Source organism: Dama dama, chromosome 33 (genome assembly GCF_033118175.1).
Source record: "Dama dama isolate Ldn47 chromosome 33, ASM3311817v1, whole genome shotgun sequence".
Taxonomy (NCBI): domain Eukaryota; kingdom Metazoa; phylum Chordata; class Mammalia; order Artiodactyla; family Cervidae; genus Dama; species Dama dama.
The window spans coordinates 69,148,508-69,172,393 of record NC_083713.1 but is presented as its reverse complement, the minus strand read 5'-3'; the positions used below and the strand labels follow the sequence as shown (position 1 = coordinate 69,172,393).

Sequence of the window (23,886 nt, the reverse complement as noted above, 5' to 3'; positions counted from 1 at the left end):
AGAGCTAACTAGACACCTGTGCAAAATATATTTATATTAGGAAACCTCCACAAATATTGATTCTATGATGACTCAGTTCAGTTCAGTTCAGCCACTCAGTCATGTCTGATTCTTTGTAACCCCATGAATCGCAGCACGCCAGGCCTCCCTATCCATCACCAACTCCCAGAGTTTACTCAAACTCATTTCCATTGAGTTGGTGATGCCATCCAACCATCTCATCCTCTATTGACCCCTTCTCCTCCTGCCCTCAATCTTTCCCAGCAGCAGGGTCTTTTCAAATGAGTCAGCTCTTTGCATCAGGTGGCCAAAGTACTGGAGTTTCAGCTTCAATATCAGTCCTTCCAATGAATATTCAGGACTGATTTCCTTTAGGATGGACTGGTTAGATCTTCCTGCTGTCCAAGGGATTCTTAAGAGTCTTCTCCAACACCACAGTTCAAAAGCATCAATTCTTTGATGCTCAGGTTTCTTTACGGTCCAACTCTCACATCCATACATGACTACTAGAAAAACCATAGCTTTGACTAGAGGATATTTGTTGGTAAAGTAATGTCTCTGCTTTTTATATGGTGACTAATTTCCTATTTATTCTTTTTCTCCCATTACTGGCCGTTAAGTCATAATAAATCATGGCACTTTGCCTCAGAGATGGATAAGAAGATCTCCAAGAGAAGCTCTCATTTTGAGTCCAGTGAATGGGACAGGGGAATCTCTATGGGGCGGAGGCAGTGGGAGAAATCTCCACTCTCTTTTTTCTTTCTTTCCCAGCTCTGCTCACAGGCAGTTCCCACTCCTGATGCCGCAATTCTAAGGCAGCAGTGAGCATGAAGGTACCTGAAACACAGATACAGAAATCCTTCTCTCTGATCAGAGGAACTGTGGTCCAGAAAGTTCGGGAGACGGATGGACATCTATGTTGGTTTTTACTTCTATATCCTCCTGTCTCTTGCACACAACCAAATTTAGCTTCAGGAAACAGACAGTAGAGCTGTGAGAATAAAGCTGTGGCTTACCACCCAGATGACCAGGAAAGGAGGCCCTGGGATCTGGAGAATGTTGGAGAAATCAAAGAAAGGAAGGACTTTGAAAATAAATCCATCTTAGGGCTCATAGAGGAATAACCAGAAGTATTAATAAGGTCTATCAAAGCAGCAGGGAACTCTTTCCATTTCAGTCACCAGAGAACTGGGAACTGGCTTACAATGACCCATTTTAAATTTTTGAGCTCAAAGACGGTTTCTAAAATACAAATATTCTGAAGAAGAAACTAGCCTAATTTTTGGGCTATCCTTCCATTGGATATAAAAATCTATCCCTTTGTACAGGAAGACAGTGGTGTGTAGGGAATATAAATAAATTTATCTAGTCTCATGTATCACTGCTAACAAAGTATAGTCCTTGGACCAGTTAGCTGTCCCTGTTGAGCTTTGTTTTCTTGATTTATAAACTATGGGGTTCATAATAAATATGATTCAAAAAATCCTGATTATTTTAATAAACTGAATGAAAAAGCACAATCACTTTTCTATATATAAATATTCAAACACCTATGTACCTCCCAGGAATCGTTACTCTTATCCTAATGATCCTTGATTTTTCATTATAATTGTATTGCATTTTCATGTATATTAACCTATTTTATTCAAATGTAGATCCAGGGAGATAGGCAAAAATAATGTCACATTTGCATATTATCTTTGAATTTATATAGTACCAGTTCATGATTTCATTGCAATCTCATTAATGCTCAGTGAAATAGACATTGGAAGTATCATTCTCATAGTTTACAGTTATGAATACTGAGGGTGAAATAGTTCAGTTGAATGATATGCAGAAGGCTACGCTTTATACCATGAAGCAAAACTAAAAACAAAGAATTTCTGTCAGTGTCAAATGCTCTTTCTTCACATAGTGCTGCTGTATGTGGAAAGATAAACTGGAGACTTTATTAATTTTCACTAATAACAGAATTCAATGGTCCTGTACTTTTCTTAATTTCTAACACAATTTAATTCCTCTACTATTATTTAATCATGTGACCTTAGGAAAATTATAGTCCTTTAGAGCCTTATATTTTATCTATAAACTGGAAATACTAACATTAGTCTTTCATGGGCAGGTCCTTAAAATATCAGCATTAATCTGATGAAAGTTCAGTTCAGTTGCTCAGTCGTGTCCGACTCTGCAACACATGGATTTCAGCATGCCAGGTTTCCCTGTCCATCACCAACTCCGGGAGCTTGATCAAACTCATGTCCATCTGCTGAAAAGTATAGCACTATAATAGATATTATTATTTACTTACTATTATAATATCTGTCTATTTTATATTACTTTCATGGGAATTGAAACAATCTAACAGCCACTGCTTTTGGGGTGTATTCTGTAAACAGCACTTCTTGATCCCCCATTCAGGTATCAATGGTCACTTGTGTGAAGTGACCTATGAACTGAGACCCAGCCATTCATAGCCGGCCCTGATGGGAAGTTCCCAAGGCTCTCTAGTAAGAAATAATCTTTACTGGTGAATCAGAGATATATAACTGTTCTGGAGTACAATCTGTTTACTATCATGATCCCTTACTTTACAATTTGACCTGAATGTGTATTACCCACAGACTTCCTAATCTAAGCACACCTGATATTGACTCTTGGCTTGTGGGAAGATAAAATAAACAAGACACAGGCTCTAATCCTGACTCTGAACTCAGTAGCTGTGTAATCTCAGGTATATTGCTGTTTTTCCCAGTTATGTAGATATTTTAAAATAAATGTTGCACACTTCAATGGGATAACAAAAGAATCTAGAAATCACTGTGATGTAGGAAATTCGGTATGTTAATCAGTTTCTCACGTGGTTTTCTGTTAAAATAAATGGCACACTAATTTCTTCTTTAAAAGATATGCTAGTGTTTAATTCAATGAGACAACGTGTGTGTAGAAATTTCACCATACAGTGCACTCTGAGACATATTCTTTCCATTCATCTTTGATAGTTGAGCTGTTTCTGTTCTGTTTTGCCATTTCTCTTGGTTTCTGTCAAATCCTCTGTGTTCCCAAATTGAAAATCTCTGTTGTCCTTAGGTTACAAAAGCTACTAGGATACTTCTAATGTTGACTGTGATGAACAAAGATTTTTGTTTATTGGCAGATTGTTAAATATCTGATGTATTAATAATTTGATTACATACATTAAGTTTTAATACTCCCTATAACCACCTAAGGACTTCCCTGGTGGCTCAGATGGTAAAGTGTCTGCCTACAGTGCGGGAGACCTGGGTTCCATCCCTGGGTCAGGAAGATCCTCTGGAGAAGGAAATGGCAACCCACTCCAGTACTCTTGCCTGGAAAATCCCATGGACAGAGGAGCATAGTAGGCTACAGTCCATGGGGTTGCAAAGAGTCGGACACGACTGAGCTACTGAGCAAGCGATAACCACCTAAAGTATAGACTGCCATTATTTCCGTATCTAACTGAGGAAACGAAATCTTAGAAAGCTATATAAATTGTTAAAATTTACAGAGTAAATCAATAGCAGAGGCTGTATGTAAACCTGGATGTAAAAATCTGTGTATTTAAACTAGCACCAAACCAAATTATTTCCTCTAGCAAATCTGAGCATTCTTTTTCTCATCAAATCCTGGGTCCTACACAGGGACCCCTAGGACATGAAAGGCTATATCCTTAGCACCATAGAAAATAACTTGGAAATATAATGCTAAAGATGCAGCATACTGAGCTCCCTAAATTTGAAAAGAGAAACACAGGGTGAGCTTGACATCTCCAATTACCACACGAAAACGATTAATGAAGAAAGACAACTAACAGTCCATACCTGGGGATACTTACATTGCATATTTGGTTGTTGTTGCTGTGTTAGTCCATTACATAATTTCCATCACATATTTTGAGAAGTCATTTCTTAACGCTTAGAAATATCATTAGAGCAGGTTTTGCTAGAAACCCAGAGACAATCTCACAACAAATGTGTTAGGATGATTTTGTTAGCTGAGACTCTTAAATCGCCTGATTTCACCATTTGTCATAGGCACTGGGGATATTTCCTCTTCCGATATGCAAATATCTAATTGTTCTCTAACATCCAAAGCAATGATAATTTATTTTCTTTCTGTCATTGTGCAGTGTAATTTCAGAATAAGCCAACAATGAGGCATCATCCAAATTCCCTATAATTTGAAGAATCAAAACAGTTGTGTGTTAGTATAAAGACTACAAAATCAAGAAGGAAATTTTTATACTGAAAGTTAATAGAAAAACATGTGTTTAGGATGTGTGTTCAGGATGAGAATTGTTAGGAATCATATCCTTGATTTTTCTTTGCAAATCCAGTCATATTGATCTGTTCAGTGTATGTATATTTTGAAACTCTAAAGTTAAGTACCAGGATTAAACCAAGTACTGGATAGTGATGTATTAATTAAGACCTTTGAGTAAAAGCAATATACATTATATGTTGCTGCTGTTTAGTTGCTAAGGTGTCTGACTCTTTTGTGACCCCATGGACTGTAGCCCACCAGTCCTCTCTGGCCACGGGATTTCCCAGGCAAGAATACTGTAGTGGGTTGCCACTTCCTTCTCCAGGGGAGCTTCCCAATCCAGAGATTGAAGCCATATCTCCTGTATTGACAGGTGGATTCTTTACCACCACACCATCAGGGAAGTCCACATAATATGTATGTTGTTTTAAATTTTACAAAATACTGCTTTATTTTATTCTACATATTCTTGGTAATTGGTGCATAGCAGTCTCAATAAACATTTCTTAAAAAAGAAAAATTCATAATATTTTACTTATTTTATAATAACCCTGGGAACTGAGTATTATTACCATTTCTTGGTTATTCAGATGCATTAAATGACCTGATTGAGATAATAAGAACATTTTAGATCACCCAAAGGCAGTAAGAACTTGAACATACTAAGTTCTCCAACTTCAAAAGCCACATTTTTCCCCCATCACACTTTGCAGCTTACCTCTGGAGAAAATACGACCGCACTGTAAAATATTAGACTTCATAATCAAAAACCATGTAAAATCAGCCTATTTTTTTTATTTCAGAGTTTCAATATAAATTATTATTTATAGACACTACTCATTATCTTGTTTCATATTGTGTATCTATGATATTTAATATTGTTTTTTGTTGACTTTATCCTTTCCTATTGGTTTTTAAATAAAGTTTTGGAGATTTCAAGAGAACAAGTATTTTCTAAAAACAAGACAGAATATCCTTTGCAATCGTGACCTGGATCAGAAGACGTATCTTCTTATCTTTTTGGAGGAAATGATAAAGTTAGATATTTACATCTAGTCATTCTTTCGGAGAAGGCAATGGCACCCCACTCCAGTACTCTTGCCTGGAAAATCTCATGGACAGAGAAGCCTGGTACACTGCAGTCCATGGGGTCACTAAGAGTCGGACACAGCTGAGTGACTTCCCTTTCACTTTTCATTTTCATGCATTGGAGAAGGAAATGGCAACCCGCTCCAGTGTTCTTGCCTGGAGAATCCCACGGACGGGGAAATCTGGTGGGCTGCTGTCTATGGGGTCGCACAGAGTCGGACATGACTGAAGCGACTTAGCAGTAGCAGCAGCCATTCTTTATGATGATCAACCTAAAGAAAATGTTCAAATTAGTACATGTTATTTGAATGTATGTAAAAATCTTTGGAATGATATTCAGTTGGCTCCATGTTATAATTACATCAGATCCACTCTAGTTCATGAAAAACATATTCATATTTCTGATCCAAAAAATTACTGTAAGATCCAACTATCATGCAGTAAGCATTTCAATTCATACATAAATATATTTGTTCAAGGATTCAAGTACCATGAAAGTAATCAAATTTTGCTGCTTAGGAAATCACCAAGATAGAAGACTAGGGTCTCTAGTTGCACTAATGCAAGATTCTTGAGGAAATTGAGTGGAAAAATACTTTCTGTGAGTAAATCTGCAATTAGAGTAGTGAAAATGCTGGTCCCAGTAAAGAGTAGTTGGTGAAAATAATCACTGCCTGCACACCATGCCTGAATTTCTACTTACTCAAAATTTCTCCCATCAGGGTTTCTTATACCATGCTTTCTTACTTAGGAAGAGCCAAATGACCAATCATCTCTTTTATTTTGTTTAGGTTTATTGTGCCCTAGGTGCCTTGCTATGATGCTTTAAAGCTAAAGACAACATAGATATCATGATTTCTACTCCCAACATATGCTGAAATTCACTCCAAAGCACCCTAGGGAGAGACTACATAGCCTTTGCTTGAATATGGTCTGATGGAGAATATCATTAGGAGAAGAAGTGGTTCATACTAAGTTTTGCTTTCCTTAAATATATGCCTCTCTGAAATTTCTGCCCATTTGTCCTGAGGATTGAAGGACATACCACCTGAAAAGATTTTGAGCTGAACACATTTGAAAAATAACAAATGCACAGAAAGGCTTTCTTCAAACTCCCTTTATCTGAAACAGATCCTCATTTGTCATCAGTACCCTTCTCAGAAGTTTCATCAGTCAGGGAAGACAGACTTTTGTTACAAGAGAAGAGACTAGAAGTTTGTACCACACTCAAACTTGGTCCCAAACTATCACATCTCCCATTTATTTTTTCAAGGGCCCATTCATCTTTCCTAAAAATCATTGCATCTCTCCTAAAATTGCTTCTCTCTCTCTCCCGTTCCTCTAGTAAGCTCCTAAAGCTCATCACTTTTTTGTGGGGGGAGGTGGGGTGGTATTCACATTTTTTTCCCCATAATGCTCTGGGCATGCTATATTACAAGTAAATAATTTAGTACACATTTTCTCCTGTTTATCTACCTATTGCCAATTCATGTCACAGACTCAGTTTCAGACCTAGGAAGGTAGAGGAAACATTTTTACTCCCCTACAATTCTAATCCCATTCTTCTAAGAACATGGAACTATTTTGATTTTTCATTCATGAGATTATGAGAAAAGAAAAAAAAAATACACAAAATGACTAATACTTGTAAAAGCACTTGGAATATCATTGGGCACATAGTAAGCATTTAATGAAGGTTAACTATCATTGCTAGTTGCCTGGTTTGCTGTTGAGCTCAGTCATTGAGTTTTCCTTTTGGTTATTGTATATCTATAGACCTTTTTTATCTGCTACACCATTTTTAAGCTCTCGGTTCCCTGTGAATATTACCAAGGCTTGTCTTATTTTTGACTGACAGTTTCACTTCCTTCTAAATTAATAATAAAATAATAAATATGATTTTATTTATAAAATAAAGTATAATAAAATTTTACTAAATGCATATTAAAATGACTATATGTAAATAAAATATTAAAACTTAAATTATATAATTTAAATAAATCATATATGATAAATATAAATTAAATTATATATAATGCCTATGAATTAAAATATTAAATAAAATAAATATATAAAGTCTTAAAATAAAATATTACTTTATTTATAAAATAAATAAATATGTTCCTAAGATAAATCAATGAGCAAATAGTGTTCCTAAGATTCTTTGGTTGTGAAATGAAGTCATTCATCATTTATTCTAGAACTAGATAGAAGCCTATTATGAATCAACACTTACATAGGGGCATTTGATTATACTTATTTAGCTACTTTGCATTGATTTTAGAAGGACTTAGTGAGGTAATAAATATTAGTTGTTTAACACCATGCCTGCTGCATTTGGTAAGTACTCAGTAAAGGTGACCTGGTGGTTAGGAATGGTATTGGTAATGAAGGAAAAAATAGGCTATTACTGGGATGTGTATGCAAGGGAAAGAATTACCCAAAAGCCGAAGGTTATAGCAGAGTTCCAGGGAATGAATCCAAGAAAGATCCAAGGACAGCTATAAGGCTATAGGAGAACATGCAATAAATGGCTTGTCTTAGGTGGAGGATCACCTGACATATTGTAACAGAGCAGGAAGAGCAGAGCCCTTGGCAGACAGCCACTGCGGCGCCTCCTTACTCTGCACCGTGTTACCAGGCGTCGAGTCTTGCTCAGCCGTTGCTCAGTGCCTCAGGGCCCTGCTCACAAGCAGCCAACTGTTAATGAGCAACCACTAGTTGTCCCGCTCAGCTGTCAACACCACAGTGGGCCCTCTCAAACAGGAACCACTGGAAAAGTGATTCAGTCAAGGGTCAGTGGTGTGGTGGTCGTCAGATGGAAAGTCAGGTAAGAGGCAGATTCAGGCCTTCTCAGGAAGCCCTCCAGCTTAGCCAGGTTTGGGTCAGCGGGTGAGCTGGAGGGCCCGGGGAACAGACTGGGGACTCTGTCCTGCAGGGCTTTAGAGCCATCACTAGGGCCCTCCACTAGCCTTGGCCCAGGCCGTGAGGCAGCAGTGAAACTCTCCCCCATCCCTGTCTCTGCGATCTACTAGCAGAGGCCATCTGTCTGGGGCACAGTCTGTGAGACCTGGTCTCCCCATTTGGCCTAAGGAGACTGAGGGCCAGTTGGTTTGGATGCCTGGCTTCCTCAGGTCTCACAGCTGGGCAGAATGTGGGAGCCTGGCCCTGAAGGAACTGACGACTGAGATTCGCCTCCCCTCCGCTAGGACTGGGACCTTGGAGGGTGAAAGCTGTGTCTTGGGACTTGCCTTTTCTTGTCAGGACAGACAATAACATTCATCTGGTAGAGATTATAGGAACATCATTACCTGACCATGACCGAACCTCAAGAACGAAGGATCTGACACCAAGAAGCCTGTAACAACTAACCACATGCATCCCTCACCTTTTGCTTTTAAAGGGACTTGCTGAAAGCTTTCAGTAACTTTGGGGTTTTTAGGGCATGAACCACCCATTTCATTGTATAAATCTGTAATAAACCTTTTTCTGTTCCAGACTTTAATGTTTACTATTGATGGGCCTTACTCTGCATCAGACATACGGATTTGAGATTTCGGTAACAATATCTTAGATTCACAGCTTTTGGTAACAATTTGGGACAGAAATCCAGAATGGAACCAAGAGGGAGATGGAAATGACAGAATGTGTGTAAAGGATAAGAGCAAAATTGGAGGAAAAAAATGTAGTTAAATACATGTAAGAAAGACAAATATAGAAGCAAGAAAAAAATAATACAATGATGTGAAAAATCTAATCAAAATGATTTAATAGATATTGAGGAAGATTGAATTCCTGACATTCAAGGGAGGAAAAGATTGATGACAAATTCCAAACAAAAACTCTCACAGGGGGTCAGGGTTCATGGAATTGGGAGCAAGAATGAGGTACTACATTGTTGAACACACCTGAAACAAAGATAGAGCCCCAAATGGCATAATTAACAGCTAGAATCCATCTTGGCTAAAAGAAGCATGTGCACCTTAGGGAGGGCCCTCAATCAGGTCAGATATAGGAACAAAGCAAGATGATTCATGGGAGGAAAACAAGGACCCGGAAGACAGCCCCTGCATAAGGAATTTAAGCCCACACCCCCCAGCACCCCTCTCTGGTGAGGACACCATGCTCTTTGCCTGTTTAGAGAGCTCTGCTTTGCTTCTGTCCTAAACAAACGGCCCCTTTGCGTGACTCCCACGTGCATCCAATAAACTCTGTGCCTGTTTCACAACCTTGGTCCGTTTGAAAAATCCGTTTTTTTCAAAGAAGACAAGAGTCAGGGCTCAGCTTCTAACCACTTACCCTGGAGGCCTAGTGGTTAGGATTCCTGGTTTTCATGCTCGTGGCACAGGTGTGATTTTCAGGCGTGGAACTGAGATCTTGCTTCAGGCTGCTGCGCTCTACTATCACCTCCAGGTTAAGGCCACCCGGGAAAAGCCTCCGAGGAAGATGTCCTTGCTCGTTAGAACTGCCGTCTGCCCATTGGAGTGGTTTGCCTCTTTCTTTGGTATCTACCTGCCCTTCCAGATATGGGAACAGTTTCAGATTACAACTGGGAAGCTGTAGAGATTGTGACCCAACAGAATGGTTATATTGAATTAGAGTTTGATTACCTAATATACACATGATGTCATACAAATGTGAAGTTCTAAAATCTCCTATTCTTACAAAGACTTTTAATAGCTAATATCTCAGATGATTTTAATTACTAAATTAAATAAAGAAAAGTGAAGAAAGAACATACGTGACATTCCCATCACAGACCACAGATGCACCATTGTAATCTCTTTATAATGCCAGTATCAAGGGACAGATGTAACATCTGTGATATAAATTAACTGTGAAATATTTATTAGTCTCCAAAAGGTGGTGACAGTCACATCCACACTTAGAAAATGTCAAATCCTGTCTACCTCAGAAACTTTTAAGAACTGTCTGTTCATATGCCTAAATATTATCCACTCAACATATTCATCAAAAGAAAGTTGACTATCATGCACACTGAAATAAACTCTCAAATAAAAAATAAAAAGAAACCATTTTTCCTTGAAAATTTGCTAATATTAATACATTATAAAATTGGGGTGCCTGACCTAGATACCCAGTTCAGTTAAGTCTCAAGTCCTTGAAGAATTTCTTTTTTATCTAGTCTTTATTTTCTGAGCTCTGATGAGATTTCTACCACCAGCATACAGTGGAAGCCTGTGGCTTCCTTAAGCATTGCTTCTCAGGTGTTAAAGTGTGAGTGTGCATCTTTGTTGGAGCCATTAAATGGTACTTATAGCAGACACCTGTGCCACAGTGTTTAGAGAGTCCCTTTTTAGTGCGACGGTATAAATGGATCAGAGTTATTGGCAAACACCTTGACTTTTTATACATTTCCCCTTTAGCTTTGAGGATTTTGAGGTCCTGAGAGCCTTGACCAGCACATAGGTCATATCAGGGGAAGCTGAGCCTCATGGACATGCACAGTCAGACTTGAATGTAGAAAAGCAGGAGAGCATACTCAGTCTATGTGTGGTACAGTCTGATGCAGCAGGATAGTGAGATTCCAGATGTTCAGGGCAAAACACCATAAACTTCATGGTAGTGTTCTATGAGAAATATGTATTCCTCTGAAAACTGGCAGATAATTTGGGATTCAGGGATCTTTTGAAATCATCATTTGCATTGGAGACCTGGAGCATTCTTAGAAACACACTACCAGTCAATATTTTGCATTCTGTATTTAACTTTTTATCTGAGACTCGACATGGAAATAGTTCCCAGCTTACCTTGTTCTTGTAATCACTACTTGAGACTACTTTTTACAAAGAGTCACCATCATGACATTACTTTGTTCAAATTTTAGCTTACAAAGGGATGGTCCATGTGATTACAGAGGTTGAGATGAAACTCAACAAAGATCAAACTCAGGAATCCCTTTAAAAATAAAATTTTAACTTTTTTCGAACATAAGAGGAAACACTGTCACCCTTGGAATCAGGAAATAAAGCAATGGTATCAAAAGTTTTTATTTTTGTTTATTTTCAAGGAAAAGAATAAGGGCAGTCAAGCTTCCCTCTGACAGTGCTGCTGTGATTTGGCTTCATATTGACTCATTTCATGCTGGGTTCCTGACAGTTTGACAGATCCCGTATCTTGCTTGAAAATCTGAGTCTGTAGAGAACCTTTTGATGGCATGGTTACATCCCTCCTCTGGGGAACATCATTCCTTTCAAGGCAGCTCCTGCTGGTGACTTAATATAGGTGTTTTTATATTGTAGGTGTTTCTCTGGGGTGACAAAGTTAAACTAGTGGCATGTTGATGAATTCTGAGGGTTCTAAAGGACAGTATGACACTCTGCATTCTGGAATCATGAGCAGAGCTGGGTGAATTTAAAAGCAAGAGGATTGCATTACCATGAAGATAGGTCATAGTAGAAGGCACTGCACTCATAATTCAATCAACGGTGTCACACACACACCAAGCATAGTGTTTGGATGATATACACATACTTTATGGAATAATGTAGATATAAGAAGAGTGTGAAATATTATTTTAATAGTCTTGGTCCTATCTTACTGAAATAAACCATCTACCTATTTCCAAAACAAACAGCTAATTCCCTTGGGGTAGAATGTTTGATTCATCGCTCTATATATAGCAATTCTGGCACATAGATGATGTCCACAGTATTATTTTACTGTCAAAGGGCTTCCCTGATGACTCAGTGGTGTAAGAATCTGCCTGTAAGGCAGGAGACACAGATTTGATCCCTGGGCTGGGAAGATCCCCTGGAGAAGGAAATGGCAACCCACTCCAGTACTCTTGCCTAGGATATCCTATGGTCAGAGGAACCTGGTGGGCTATAGCCCATGGGGTTGAAAAGGGTTGGATACAACTTAGCACCCAAACAACAATAACTGATCAAGAAAGGGGAAATAGTACATAACATAAAAGAAGATAGGTGATAAATAGATTGGTATTTGATAAATGATATGGAGATAAATAGTTCACCAAAGGGAAAAAAGTTCAAGTTAGATATTTTTCTCATATGAAAATAGACATTAGCTATATTGAAGGTTTAAGTGAAATAGTATAGTATCAAAACACAAGCAGAAAGGAAGGTTGCTATTTGATTTTAAGCTATAGAAAGACTTCAAGGATTTCCTATGCATTGAAACATAAACAAAAAACACAGTGAAAAAAATCACACATAAAAACTCTTTCAAGATACAAAAGAGTATAACTAACAAAATAGATAAATCAGATTTAATCCAATCCCCGTCAAATTATGACTATCATGACATTTTTCACAAAACTGAAATGAATAAACCTAAAATCTGTATGGAACTGTTAAAAAAATCCCAGAATTACCAAAGAAGTCCTGAGGAAAAAGAGCAAAGCTGGAGACACAATGCTTCCAGATTTAAAAAAAAATACTGTAAAGTTACAGTAGTGCATGGATCAACAGACCTATGGATCAAGGGGAAAAAGTAGAAAGCCCAATAAGAGGCCCACACACTTACAGTCAATTAATCTTCAACAAAGGAGACAAGAATATACCATGGAGAAAAGACATTCCCTTCAGCAAATGGTACTGGGAAAGCTGGATGGCCACATATAAATCAATGAAATTAGAGCATATCCTCATACCATATATGAAAATAAACTCAAAATGGCTTAAAGGCTTAAATATAAAACATGATACCATAAAACTCCTGGAAAAGAATATAGGTAATTACTGGCAGTGTTTTCTTAGGTCATTCTCAAAACGATAGAGATAAAAAGAAAAAAGAAAAACATGGGAGCTAATTAAACATAAGGTTTGCACAGATAAACAACATGAAAAGACAACCTAGGGACTGGGAGAAAAGATTTGAGAATAATGTGAGCAACAGGGGTTTAATGTCCAAAATATACAAACAGTTCATACATCTCAATAGCAACAACAACAACAAAAATAAACAACCCAATCAAAAAATGTGCCAAACACCTAAATAGACATTTCTTCAAGAAGACATATGGATGGTCAACAGGTTCAAAAAGATGTCTGCTGCTGCTGCTGCTGCTAAGTCACTTCAGTCGTGTCCGACTCTGTGTGACCCCATAGACGGCAGCCCACCAGGCTCCCCTGTCCCTGGGAATCTCCAGACAAGAATACTGGAGTGGGTTGCCATTTCCTAAAGATGTCTAACATCTCTAATTACTAGAGAAATGCAAGTTTAAACTATAATGAGGCACACCAGTCAGAATGGTCATCATTAAAATCTCTGCAAATAACAAATGTTGGAGAGAGACTGGAGAAAAGGGAACCTCTCCTACACTGTTGCTGGGAATGGAAGTTGGTGAAACCACTATGAAAAACAGTATGGAGCTTCCTCAGAAAACTAAAAATAGAATTACTATATGATCCAGCAATCCCATTCCTGTGCCTAGATCCAGACAAACTTATAAGTCAAAAAGATACATTCACCCCTATGTTCATACCAGAACTATTTACAATAGCCAAGATATGAAAAAAACTTAAATGCCCATTGATAGATAAATGTATAAAGATGTGGTACATATATATAGCTGAATACTACTCAGCCATAGAAAATAACAAAGTAATGCCATTTGCAGCAATATAGATGCAACTAGTAGGAGCAGAGATTATCATACTAAGTAATCAGAAAGAGAAAGCCAAATACCATAAAATACCACTTACATGTGGAATCTAAAATTTGACACAAATGAACTTCTTTATGAAACAGAAACAGACTCAAAGACATAGAAAACAAACTTAAGGCTACCAAAGGGAAAAGCGGGGGAGGAGGAATAATTTAGGAGTTTAGAATTAGCAGATACAAACCACTGTATATTAAATAGATAAACAACAAGGTTCTACAATACAGCACAACCTATATTCGGTACTTTGTAATAAACTATAATGGAAAATAAATATATACATATGTGTGTGTGCATGCTAAGTTGCTTCAGTTGTGTCTGACTCTTTGTGACTCCATGGACCACAACCCACCAGGCTCCTCTGTCCATGAATTCTCCAGGATAGAATACTGTGGTGGGTTTCCATGCCCTCCTCCAGTGATCTTCCTGACCCAGGGATGGAACTCACATCTTTTATGTTTCCTGCATTGGCAGACAGGTTCTTTATGCCTAGCACCACCTGGGAAGCCATATATATATATATATTCCTTCAAGTATATATATGTATGTATGAATCACTTTGATGTACACCAGAAACTAACACATTGTAAGTCAACTATATTCAGTTAAAAATTCATATTCATAACATACAGATGGAAAAAAGTTAATAATCTCAATTTACAAAAACCTTTATAAACTAAGTTAAGCAAATATCCCAGCATAAAAATAGACAAAAACTGATAATTTTCAATATTTTATCTTTTAGATACAAATGGTCAATAGCCATGTTTTTAAAATTGTTAACACCTGTAGTATTCAAAGAAACTCAATGTTAAATTTTAAAAAATATAGTCTATTAAATTAGAAAAAAAGTAGTCAAAACAAGATATCCAGTGATAGTAAGAATACAGTGAAGCAGGCTATTTAATATGCCTCTGGTGGGAAAATACATTTCTGGGAGGCATTTACTATTATTTCAATTAGGAATTAAATTGTCCATAGCAAATGCTAAAGTGGTACTGCCTTAACCCATTTAAATTTTTTTTATTTTCTCACATAATGAGAAAAGAGATGGAAAATCCAGGGATAGCATGGCAGCTCCTTAAAGACATAATCTCATCCTCATTCTGTCAGTCTATCTGTCTGTCACACTCTCCTACACTTCCTTTTTGTGAATCCAGATATTCTTAGGTTGCTGTTTATTTTTCCTGTGCTATTGCTAGAACTGCAACCCTGAGACGATTTTCTCTTGGTCACACTCTAATGCTAGAGGCAAAAGGGAACCATGACAAGGTCAGACTTCCTTTAAAAGAACTTCTCCAGAGTTCCAACTTCAATTACATCCCTTAAAAAAACTTTTTTGTTTTTGTACTGGGGTATAACCAATTAACAACCAATGCTGCAATAGTTTCAGGTGAATGGCTGATACATATACATGTATCCATTCTCCATTCTCGTTTCAGTCATAGATATACATGTATCCATTCTCCACCAAACTCTGCTCCCATCCAGGAAGCCACATAACACTAACCAGAGTTCCATGTGCTATAGGATAGGTCCTTGTTGGTTATCCACTTTAAATATAGCAGTGTGTACATGTTGATTCCAAACTCCCTAACTATCCCTTCATCCCATCCTTCCCTCTACCCCTGACAACTTTGAGTTTATTCTCTAAATCTGTGAGTCTCTTTCTGTTTTGTAAGTTCATTTGTATCCTTTCTTTCTAGATTCCATATATAAAGGATGTCATATGATAGTTCTCCTTCTCTGACTTACTTCACTTAGTATGGTAATCTGTAGGTTCATCCATGTGCTGCTCCAAGTGGCATTATTTTATTCTTTTCAATGGCTGAGTAATATTCCATTGTACATATGTCCCACATCTTCTTTATCCATTCCTCTATCGATGGACAGTTAGGTTGCTTCCAAGTCTTGGCTATTACAGTGTTGCAAGGAACACTGGGGTGCATGCATCATTCTGGATCATATTTTGCTCTATATATACCCAGGATTAGGACTGCAGAGTTATATGGTAGCTATATCTTTAGTTTCTTAAGGAACCTCAATACTGTTTCCCCCAGCTTCTGTTACCAATTTACATTCCCACCAACAGTGTAAGAGGTTCCCTTCTCTCCATACCCTTTCCAGCATTATTTTTTGTGGATTTTTTGATGATAGCAGAACTGTATCAATTGGCAGTCTGGAAGCAAGTGCTTGTGGATAGCCAAATGTATGTAAAGATAATTTATAAGAGGTCATCAGACTGGGCAGACAATTAGCAGTCTTTGTCAAGTTCTCAAACATGTTTACACACTCAATCCATCAGTATCTGGAGACTACTTTTCAGAATTAATCTTAACAAAACTCCTAATATATATGTTTTAAAAACCTTTTACTAATATTTTTATCAAAACAGTAGTTACAAAAATGAAAAACTAGAAGCAAAGTAATTGCTTAGTAATAGTGGACTAGATAATCTAATCAGATTTTGCCCATATTATTCATATACTAAAATAAAGCTTATAATATTTCAACAAATAAAGCTAAGAATCAAGTTATATATAATATTGTGAGAGGAAAAGACCTTTAAATTTCTGTCTGCATCTATAGATATTTACACAAACACTGCTGCTGCTGTTGCTAAGTCACATCAGTCATGTCCGACTTTGTGCAACCCCATAGATTGCAGCCCCCCAGGCTCCCCCGTCCCTGGGATTCTCCAGGCAAGAACACTGGAGTGGGCTGCCATTTCCTGCTCCAATTCGTGAAAGTGAAAAGTGAAAGTGAAGTCGCTCAGTCGTGTCCGACTCTTAGTGACCCCATGGACTGCAGCCCACCAGGCTCCTCCGTCCATGGGATTTTCCAGGCAAGAGTACTGGAGTGGGGTGCCATTGCCTTCTCCAACACAAACACTAAATGCCTAATATAAAATGTTCATAGTGCCTATGACTGGTTTCTGAGATTGTAGAAATTTTTATTTGCTTATCTTAGCTTATTTATGTTTTCTAAGTATTATACAATGATTGTATTATTTTGATGTTGAAAACTATATGATAATATATTTGTAATGAAAAACAGTATTTATAGTAGGTAAAATCCAATGGGAATTCACAAAGGTGAGATATAATAAACTGGCCAATTTTTGTGGAAGCATATTTGAGATTTATCTGCTTCTTTAAACATCTTCTGTCCCAGCTTCTTGACAAGCTGATATTCTGTTTCCTAGAAACAGAGTGTACTCTAGTAACAGGATGAGTTCTGCCCTCCCAGTCAAATGGCCCTTGCTAAGTGAAAAATACCCAACATTTTTTTGTGTGAACTTCTTTTCTATTTAAGAATCATTGGTTAAGGTGACTTGATATACCCATATTTTAATTGTGATAGAGAAAATGTAATTTGTTGAAAAACCCAAAATTAAGAAACATCCATTAAAGTGAAATTGCACTTTATCAGTTACAAAATCTAAATAGAGTGATAGTTGAAAATGGTAAAAATAAATGACAAAGTTATTAGGTGGGAAGATTGTATTACCATGCATATGTGACTTTTTTAAAATAAAAAATAACTTACTGGGGGCGGTGATAGTAGTAATCACCAGGAAAAAATTCTCATTTTACTTAGATCTGGAGAAATAATTAGATTAAATAATGTAAACTTACCTGGAAAATTCCATGGACAGGGGAGCCTGGCCGGCTACAATCCATGGTATCACAAAGAGTTGCCTATGACTGAGTCACTGGTCACACACACACATATGGAATACAACTTACAAGAGCTTTTCAAATTATATTTTGAAATATTTTATGGGTCATTTTGCAAAAATATAAAAGTGTTATAATTTGAAGAGCATGTACTGATCAGCAATAAAAATATGTTTTCATCTGGAAGATGAGATTCAGTAAGTGTCCTAACAAAATAGTATGGGATTGTTACATTCCTGGAGTGTTTCTAGAAGAAATTTGTTCCAAACAATTACTGAAACTTTATAGGAAAAATGAATGAATATAAAATAAAATGCATCGAACTTCCCTGGTGGTCCTGTGGGGAAGAATCCACCTGCCAATGCAGGAAACACAGGTCTGATCCCTGGTCCTAGAAGATTCCACATCTTGAAACACTAAGCTGTGTGTCACAAGTACTGAGCTTGTTTTCAAGAGCCCACAACCTCAACTACCAAGCCTAACAGCCGCAGCTACTGAAGCTCAGACACCCTAGAGCCTGTGTTCCACAACAGGAAAAGCAATTGCCATGAGAAGCCTGAAACCGCAACTGGAGAGTAGCACCCACTCTCTGTAACTAGAGAAAAGCCCAGGCAGCAAAAAAGACCCAGTACAATAAAAAATAAATAAGTAAAATGATAAAAAAATATGTAAAATGGATCCTTTGTTTACCATAGTCATGAGCATAATGTCTGCCTATCTTTTCAGTCATCAGCAGAGACTTAACCTAGTTCCCAAATCAAATGTTTGTTAATGCAAATTGTCTCCTATGTCCTACCTATTACCATTCTTAATTTCTCAAAAATTGAACTCAAGAGTCAAAACCCCATAAATGTAGTCATTTCTCAGTCCAGGGACAATATTTCATAGCCATGGAAATGTAGACTGCTCTTACTAACTCCGCAAGGACCCCGAGGTCTGGGGTCCAAAGTTGCAAACTGCACCCCGGCTTTTTCCTCCCCTTTACATAATCATGCATGCATGCAAGGCAAGACACTGTCATGTCTTACTCTGTGACCCCATGGACTGTAACCCACCAGGCTCCTCTGTCCATGGGATTTTCCAGGCAAGAATACTTGAATGGGTTGCTGTGCCCTTCTCCAGGGGATCTTCACTCAGGGACTGAAACTGAATCTCCTCCACTGGCAGGCAGATTCTTTACCACTGAGCCACCAGAGAAGCCCACTCAACCATCACCCCTTGGTTATAACCTTGGGGTACTTTATAATCCAACAAATTAATTTCAGTTCAGCTGCTAGTAGTATCAGCAACTTAAGGGTCCTAAGTATGAGTTTTACAACTTAAACCTTCACTGGTACCTGAGGGGAGACAAATCACAGAAGTCACAAAAATCAAATAAGGTGTAAACTGGGAGAAATTTTCCCTATGCCAGAAGACTTGGACAACAGACAACAATCCGGTGGGCTAGGGGAGTAACAGATAAAATGGAGATGATCAGGAAGTGATGACGGGGCAGAGAAAGCAGGATTTAGAGAGCTCAGTGTGTGGACACACACACACTTTGACAGGGGAGGGTCTGTCCTGTGGGCAATCCTGTGGTCATATCTAATGACAGAACAGAATCTAAGACAGAATCTAAGACAGAACAATGCATGGATGCTAGAAAAGATGGCAAAAAAGAAGAGAAAAAGTTAAGGAAAACAAGGTTGAAAATGTTATAGCTCAGAGACATTTCACAGAATGTCAGAGACATCACACAGAAGTAAAAGTAGGGGTGGCCCTTGGAAGGAGAAGCCAGGAAGCTATCCTAAGCCATTTTCTCTCTCTATGAACTTCTCCTAAGAGCTGGTCTCAAACTGGTAGCATAATTATACCCAGAAAGTATTGTTCTCACTGACTTTATAACATTATAATTAGATTCTACCACCTTAGTGGAAAATGTTCTAGGCTTTGCATGAAATAAGATATTTTTAAGCTTCTCTTCAAAGTTTTATTTTTAGTGGTACGGAAATGTTATTTAAACTGCTTTATGTTATCTGAGAAGTCAAAATGTAATTATGTTAATGACATTGTGACTCCAAATTTTTCAATATAAGGAAAAAGAAATACAAAGTCAAAAAGCTAAGTGAAATCACTGGAACATTAAAATTGAAAATACCAATTTTTTTTTAAGTTAGAATTTCTAGTTCTAGCAGTGAGCATCACTAGTGCCCAGATTTAGTTTTTAATATGACCACTCATTAGAAAAAAAATGTGACTTCTTGAAAACTGGCCAATCCCAGTTTTGGAAAGTTCCAGAATGAGACTAAGACATCTAACTGTAAAGCAAGGGAATTTTAAAAGCTAATGAAGAAACTCTAGGAGGATGGTAGTGGTGACAATGTAAGTTTTTAACCTCCTTGAATCCACCAATAAAAATAGAACAATCAGGATATCAAAATTACAAACAATGAGCATCTCCATTTAGATGATAAAGCAGAGTATCCTCATTACCTGAAGATTCAAGTAGATGGAGCATACACCCTTACTGGGATATGACTCATTTTGTCTAAGCTTTGATGGGAGAAGTAGAAAGAAGCAAAGAGGCATGTGATAGACTTCAACCACCAGCGTGTGCTCACTGGAAAGCATGGCAGGCAAAAGTGAAAGCAGTTGCTAAACCGAGAACGGTTTTTCCAGCCTTCAAGTAATAGACGTCCTAAGGCAGAAGAGGAAGAAGAAGAAAACACTGATAGGGAAGCTGAATTAATTAGTTGACACTGTGGAGGTGAAATTAATAAAATACAGACTAAAGGACATTTCAACAGGGCAAGGGACGTAATTTCATAGACAAAAAATTTCAGGAGGGAAAAAGTTATGAGGAGGGAATTTGTTGATTTAAAAAGATTTATAAGGCATATCAATTCATTATGATTCATGGGCTTTATTTGGATCTTTACTCAAATAAATAAGCCAAGTTTAGACTTTTGGATAGCAGCCATCCTGACTGGCGTGTAATGGTACCTCATTGTGGTTTTGATTTGCATTTCTCTAATAATGAGTGATGTTGAGCATCTTTTCATGTGTTTGTTAGCCATCTGTATGTCTTCTTTGGAGAAATGTCTGTTTAGTTCTTTGGCCCATTTTTTGATTGGGTCATTTATTTTTCTGGAATTGAGCTGCAGGAGTTGCTTGTATATTTTTGAGATTAATCCAAAATCTACAAGCAATAAATGCTGGAGAGGGTGTGGAGAAAAGGGAACCCTCTTACACTGTTGGTGGGAATGCAAACTAGTACAGCCACTATGGAAAACAGTGTGGAGATTTCTTAAAAAACTGGAAATAGAACTGCCATATGACCCAACAATCCCACTTCTGGGCATACACACTGAGGAAACCAGATCTGAAAGAGACACGTGCACCCCAATGTTCATCGCAGCACTGTTTATAATAGCCAGGACATGGAAGCAACCTAGATGCCCATCAGCAGATGAATGGATAAGGAAGCTGTGGTACATATACACCATGGAATATTACTCAGCCATTAAAAAGAATTCATTTGAATCAGTCCTAAAGAGATGGATGAAACTGGAGCCCATTATACAGAGTGAAGTAAGCCAGAAAGATAAAGAACATTACAGCATACTAACACATATATATGGAATTTAGAAAGATGGTAACGATAACCCTATATGCAAAACAGAAAAAGAGACACAGAAATACAGAACAGACTTTTGAACTCTGTGGGAGAAGGTGAGGGTGGGATGTTTCAAAAGAACAGCATGTATACTATCTATGGTGAAACAGATCGCCAGCCCAGGTGGGATGCATGAGACAAGTGCTCGGGCCTGGTGCACTGGGAAGACCCAGAGGAATCGGGTGGAGAGTGAGGTGGGAGGAGGGATCGGGATGGGGAATACGAGTAAATCTATGGCTGATTCATATCAATGTATGACAAAACCCATTGCAATGTTGTGAAGTAATTAGCCTCCAACTAATAAAAAAATTAAAAAAAAAAAAAAGCCAAGTTTAAACCACACATACAACACTTAAAAGACAATTATAAATTTAAACACTGATAAGATATTTAATGATATTTAAGAAAACTTTATTAATAGATTTTAGGTATATAATGGTTTGAGGGTTTTCCTAGGGGTCTTTGTCATTTATAAGTACACTAAAATACCAATGTAATAAATTATATATCTGGAATTTGCTTCAAAAGAATATGAGAAGTATGGTTGGGACTACAGAAGCAATGAGTTTGGATATGTCAATAATTCTTGAGGCTGGTACAGAGTAATGTGGGATTTGTTATTATACACTTCCTATTTTCTATATATTTGAAATATTCAAAATCCAGACTTAAGAAATAATAACAACTGAGTTAAGTTAAAGGACACAACAACCAACATGAAGAGATCCATCAACTTTGTATCACACTTGTACAATTGTAAAAATTTGTGAATTGAAAAATAGTCAATTGAAACAATAAACCCAATGAAAATGGATGAATCCAAAATGCTATAGAGGGACAAAGAAAGCTGGATATTGTCCTTTAAGGTGGCAATGAAGCCAATCCACCCATTGGAAAATGATGACTGAAAGGAAAGTATAAAGCAGGTACCCTCATTTTGAATTTGTAACTATAATCAAATAAGTTGATTTGATCAAATCAAATATCCCTGCTGGTGAGGGATAGTGCTACTTTCGAGAAGAAATAACAAAACAATAACAATAAAAATCATCATCCTACAAACCCCTATAATAATGTATTAATTCAGAACAGGGCTCTGTGTACATGCTAAGTCACTTTAGTCATATTCAACTCTTTGGGACCCTATGGACTGTAGCCCACCAGGCTCCGCTGTCCATGGGATTCCCCACGCTTGAATATTGGAATAGGTTGCCATGCCCTTCTCCAGGGATTTTGCTAATCCAGGGATCGGACCCACATCTCTTACATCTCCTGCATTGACAGGTGGGTTCTTTATCGCTGGTGCCAACTGGGAAGCCCTGAAAAGGACTATAATGGATGTCAAAACCATTAGAAATATGGTTGATTGGAAAACTAGAAATTTACAAGGTAATACCAAACTTATACACATTTTAGCTTCTATTTGAAAGGAAGAAAATGTGGACAATAAAGGCTCAGCTGGTCATGGCTCTAATAAACAGTGAGTTATATCAGTATTAAAAGTGGGAGAATCAGATGTAAATTTCTTGATGAAATGAAATATAACATACATAATATCATTATAATACATTTTAGTAAACTTGCTTAACTTAAATCCTCTAGATTTTTTTTATCTAACTTTCAGATTACAAGATCCTCAAGAGACAAACTACTTAAGTGATACCGGGAAGAAGCACCACACAACTGTAGAAGGATTGATGTTCTGCAGAACACTGGGCTAGGTCATGTCAACAAATGTCATTAAAAATGACTTGCTAGCGTGAAAGCAGCTAAGAAACATGAATATTGAATGAAATATGTGCTTCTGGAATAAACTCTCTAAGAACAAACCAGATGTAAAGGTCATTTGGGGGATTTTTGAGGAAATCTGCTTGTAGAACTGAGTGTGGTATAAGATCAAAGTATACTGTCATGGGAAAGTAGAGATCGTTAACCAAAGAAAGCATGTTATAAAGTAATATGTAAAATATAAGTTTATTTTAGTAAAACAATATTCTATAAGCATATATAAGAATAAAAAGTGTCTGGGAGGATATACCAAAAAGTAAGAAAAGTGATGGGTAATGAAGTAAAGTGTTTTAAAGGAACACAATAGAGAGGAACCAGAAATCCAATTGCCAACCAGAGGAACCAGTGATCAAATGCCAACATGCACTGGATCATAGAAAAAGCAAAAGAATTCAGAAAAAACATTGACTTCTTTCTTCTTCATTGACTACCCTAAGGTTTTGACTGTGTGGATCACAACAAACTGGAAAATTCTTAAAGAGATGGGAATGCCAGACCACTTACCTGCCTCCTGAGAAACCTGTATGCAGATTATAAAGCAGTTAAACAGTTAGAACAGACATGGAAGAGACTGGTTCAAAATTGGGAAAGGAGTACATCAAGGCTGTATACTGTCACACTGCTTATTTAACTCATATGCAGAGTATATCATATGAAATACCAGGCTGGATGAAACACTTGCTGATCAAGATTGCTGGGAGAAATATCAACAACTTCAGATATTTTCTTGGGCTCCAAACTCA

The 23,886-nt window shown here is 37.4% G+C and overlaps 1 pseudogene; it reads left to right on the top strand.

Annotated features, from left to right (window-relative positions):
- The window catches only part of LOC133051019 (NADH dehydrogenase [ubiquinone] flavoprotein 2, mitochondrial-like), a 96,150-nt pseudogene extending 88,059 nt beyond the window's left edge, over positions 1–8,091 (top strand).
- Positions 8,092–23,886: the final 15,795 nt, after the last annotated feature.